A 5,395-nucleotide genomic window follows, 5' to 3' on the forward strand; every position below is an offset into this window, starting at 1 on the left:
TATTATATATATATATATATATATATATATATATATACGCCAGCAGGCACAGGAGATCAATATAACGTCAGGTTGACATTGGACATGACGTCGGATAGACATTGCATTTTGGTTGAGAATGAAAATTGAATTGACGTCAGTATTTGACGCCAATTTGATGTTGATTTCACGTTGGATTTTGGTTACACAACCTAAAAACAACAACTAACGTCAGCTGATGTCGGTATTGGACATCAAATTAACATTAACATTAGACGTTGAATTGACATTGAATTTTGGTCACCCGACATCGCAACCGAAATTTGCGATAAATTGCACGTTGTGTGCCTGCTGGGATAGTGTTAGCAAAATTTTTGCAAGAAAAAGTTAACTATTTAAAACGTAGAGTATTCCTCTGTGAAAACAAATCAGAATATTGATGACTCACCCTGCACTCACTTATTTCATCCAATCAAATTCTCTCTAAATAATGCCTGCCCTCTAATACCTCTGCCTCTGACAAGCAACTGAAAGTCCTGAATTTAAAATGGTCCAAGTAAGCTTACGCACTTACCCTAAAAATAGGCCTTCAATGAATACTTACCCGAAAATTCTAATTCATTCGTCAAAATGTTTTAGGCTTCATCAAATGCTAGCCTTAAAAACATTACTCAGACAAGTCAGTATTTCAAAATCTTAATTTCTACCACAGAAATAAACACAATACTAACAAGACATACAAGACTGAAATAGTCTGACAGAATGAACTAACTCTTTTGCATCAGTGAGCTCTACCGTCAACAGCTGCTTTTCTGTACTGCATGAAGCCCATTTTAATGCTAGTGGAAAGTGACTGTAGACAGTGTGTGTGTTTGTTTGTATGTGTGTGTTTTGTTTGTCTCTGAGCTTGTGTTGAGCTGTCCTGTGTGGTCACCACTGTAACTGTTTGATAAATGTTGTCCTTCATCACCTGACTCTGCTGACACCAGCCTTTGTTTGTTTGTTAGTCGTCTATTATGTGTGGCTCTCTTGAACACTCAAGGCCATCCTGAGCTCTCCACCACTCGTTACCAGATTACATCCGCCCACACACACACACACACACACACACATACACACACACTTGCCACGGCTGCAAAGCACTCTCTCAAACTTTAGGGATGAATGCCAAGTATGTGTGGCTGGTGGGAAAAAAGATAAAAGAAGAAAAGGTGTGGAATGATTTCATGTGAACTACAAAAGTGAGTCCAGTATGTAAGTCTACTCTTTTTGATTCTGAAAGAGTTAGAATAAAGCATAAACGAACATTGTGGGTCTTTATAAACAGACTGCAGTCCTGTAGACACACAGTCGACCTTCATTAATGGACCTTGTGAAACGTAACCTCAAGCAATTAACCTACAGACGAGGCAGCCGTTTCTGGAGTGCATTCCGCAGACTTTTTAAAACCAACAACACTGCTAAAAACTTCTCTTCGTTACACAGACAAAATTCACACTGACAGAGATACAAAGAGGTTAACTGGAAAAAAAATGACTGACTGTCTCCTTCAGTCGTACATAATGTTTAACTCAGTCACCCACAATCGACCAGTGGCGCAACGTGGCTCTTTCGGTCTTTTGTAAACTGCATTATCATCCATCAAATATCTCCATGGGTCAATTACGTGACCCATTTTTTGTTTCCAGATCTTCTAATATTTTTTTTATAAAATGTTATTCATGCAAACAATAAATGGCACATATTTCAGAATCAACATCAATTTCTGAATAAAAAGCCTGGTAGGATTTTTATAAAACTGCACTCTTAAACATAAAAATAAAGGCCCTTCATTGGCATCAAAGGTTCAATGAAACCTTTTGATTGCACAAAAAAAAAGGGTTCTTCTGTGGCATCACTGTGATTCCCCTTTTGGAACTTTTATTTTTAAGAGTGTGTAACTAAGAAAAGAAGTCTAATTAACATTAATATTTTATTATTACTTATAATACTTTTTGAATGAACACTTTTTGTCCATTAAATCTGAGATATGATGCTGTCATGTGTCAAGAAAACCATGAAAAAAGAAATGATATGACAAGGACCTGTACAGACCCTCACTGCATGCCATGGTCAGTAAATATCTAAAAAAAAAATTAAGTTTAAAAAAAAAAAATGGTTAGATGTAATTCCTGAATGAATGAATGAATGAATGAATGAACAAATAAATAAATAAATTCACCTTGAAAAAGATTAAGATGCAATTAATTTTTGCTAGACGGTTAGACCACTTGACATTTTTAATAAACATTGTCATTAAATCTCTCTCTCGCATTTTTTTTTAATGTTTTTGAAATGTTTGGAAATGATTTTTTTAAACATATGCAACTGACATCAACACCAATATTACAATTGAAGAACTTTGGCACATGGCCTTAAGCTGCAACAGTGATATAATAAAAGACACCAAAGCTCAATAATGACATGCATTGATGACAAAAATCAGAATAAACCATTTGTATAGTTAATTAGCCTGCCGGCTGTTGACGGTTGCCAAGCAACATGGCATATTAGCACGTTAATATAAAACATACGCCCACAGATGGGCATAAATCATCTGTTTTAACCCACTTTGAATCCTTACCAGCCTTATAAACTTACTTTATTTTTCTTCTTATTACATCGTACATCTGTGTTTTGTCATTGACTCCTATTTACAAACGAAATAAGACAAGGTGATTCCATTCCCACAAAACCCTGATAAAAATGGTCAAATCTGGATTATTATGGACACACGCACACACACACAGGCTAAACTATGATACATAATTCAATTAATTCTAAACTCTAATACAAAGTTTCCCTCTTCATGGTGTGATTGGACACTTCTACCTGACCGCACACCTAATTACATTTAAAGGGGTCATATGATGCGATTTCAGTTTTTCCTTTCTCTTTGGAGTGTTACAAGCTCTTGGTGCATAAAGAAGATCTGTAAAGTTGCAAAGACTAAAGTCTCAAATCCAAAGAGATATTCTTTATAAGAGTCAGCCACGCGCGTTTCAGAAAGGTGGGGCATAGAGGAGAAACAATGTACAGTAGGTGGAAAATAATGTGTTTTTTGAACCTTTAAACACATTTCATTACACCAAATACACAAAATAATGTTCTTTTTAGCAACATCATATGACCCCTTTAAATGTTTTTTCTCTCACTTCTCCTCCTCTCCTGTGATTTCAGACTTCGCAGGCCTCCTGGTGGTGAACGTCCAGCACTAAAGGTCAGCTTGTCGTATATTCAAACAGCCAGGTTCCCACTTGCAGTTAGACAACGTCTTTCAACTGCTGCCAGCACCGGAGTCATGAGAACACAGTTAATTACCCCCTCACCCTCATTACACCTGAATGGATCTAAAACTGGAAATAATATATAAGGTAAATCAAAGGAATTGCACTGGATTGTACACCTTTAAAAATAAAGGTTCCAAAAGGAAGTTTTCACAGCAACGCCAAAGAAAAGCCATTTTTAGTTCTTCAAAGAACCTTTTTTCACTTTAAGGAGCCTTCTGTGGAATGGAAAAGTTCCATGGATGTTGAAGGTTCATCATGGAACCATTGATTTGTACCTTTATTATTAAGGTACTTAATAGTTAAATATTATTATTATTATTAAATATGCTCAATGTAAATAAAAAACAATTGTATTACTCAAAAAAAAAAATAATTGTGTGAGATTCAATGCAACAACCAGTAATGTTCATTCGACTCACTCATCTCTCCCAAGAATTTTGATTATATTTCCAGTCCATCATGATTACTAGATAATCATTCCATTAAAAAAAATGATAGAGATTGCACTCACAAGGAGAAATTTCTAGCTAATAAAAAATATTAGAGCTGAGCATAACATTGAAAATGCAGGGCTTTTCCATAATTTTAAAGGTGTGTATTTTATGCAAATATTCACTTCACCTCATATTTAGGGTTTTTCCAAGTATCCCAATCTGAAAACTCATAAATCTTGAAATGCAGTAGATGAAAATATCCAGACTGGTTTGCTGAAGTATAATAGATGTGGCATCTGCTTTGAGGACCCAGAAGGGGGAAAGTCTCCTCTGTTTGCATTGGCATGGGTAAGCTGAAACTTGTCTTTTCCATAGCTGGCGGTCTGATCAGCGGCACATAAATCTCTCTGTTCATATCTCTCATCTACTGCTTGTTAATATTCTCCGAACAGAGAGAGTAAGGAGAAACCACGGATGACACAACATCACCTCAGGGCTCGTCTCTAATGCATATGGGAGTAAAACGGCACAAATGCTTTAGAGTTGAGGTCACATTGGGGTTTAACTCTCACTTTTGTGTCTTATATTACAAAACCGCCCTAATCTTGCTCAAATTGTATACTAAAACGCCACCTCAGCCGAATCTGTACTGCCCGGTCAATCTTTCCAAACAGGAAATGCATGCAGTTTATGGCTTCGTGTTTAAGATGCTTTTTAACAGGTCACTTTGCAGAGGATCTTTATGACACAGGGCTTTTAAGAGGTGAAAGGCCTCCACCCAAATCCATCAAAAGACAGAGAAAGAGTGATCGTGAAAGTAAAAAAAGGAAACAAAGCAAGAGAGAAGGAGAGAGCCGGGTCAAGGTGGGCTAGCTGGCAGCTTTCATCAGGATCTTTAGCTGAATAAGCAACGAGCCTCGCAAGCCTGCTCTACAGGGTCAGGTGCCCTAGTAAAACAGGAATTACCGAGTTTGTGTACTGGAGGGAGGTGAAATACTATACATAACACTCAGCCCCCGCTGACTTTTATAGCCTACATACTCATCTCATCTGCAGTAGGCCAGCACACATTAAACCACTGAGCCCCTTTTAGTGCACTCCAGTATTGATCAGGGTGAACAAACTGTCCATACGCCCTCTTATCTGAACATTACACTTATCAACCTATAGAAGTTCAATGAATGTGTAAAAGGACACGTCGGCAGTCCAGGAACAGCTACCTCTATACATCCATTTAGATGCCTATTTTGTAGAAAATGCAAAAACGTGTAAAATGGTGTTTTTTTAGTGATTACATAGCAGGGTCGGATTGTACCAGCTGTTCACAAGGTCATACTTAAAGCTGAAGTGTGCATTGTTTAGTTTAAAGCTGAGATAGGTTAATAATTTCCTTTAAACTTCAGTCCTCGAATCTGATTGGCCTGAGCAGCGTTCCAAGGGTGACTCTTTAACTGACTTATTCAGCAAGTCACAATATTATGCCAGTAGGTGGTGACAAGCGACCATCTTTATCAGTGAGTCATTTGAATCACTCACTCAACCAATTTATTCAAAAATACTGATTCATTCAGGAACTGAAGAAACGACTGGCTGCATCCAAAATCACATACTTCCCTTATATATAACAGGTGAAAAACAGTATGTGAAAAGAGT

Source organism: Sinocyclocheilus rhinocerous, unplaced genomic scaffold, assembly GCF_001515625.1.
Source record: "Sinocyclocheilus rhinocerous isolate Xijiao unplaced genomic scaffold, SAMN03320098_v1.1 scaffold82, whole genome shotgun sequence".
In the NCBI taxonomy this organism is placed as follows: domain Eukaryota; kingdom Metazoa; phylum Chordata; class Actinopteri; order Cypriniformes; family Cyprinidae; genus Sinocyclocheilus; species Sinocyclocheilus rhinocerous.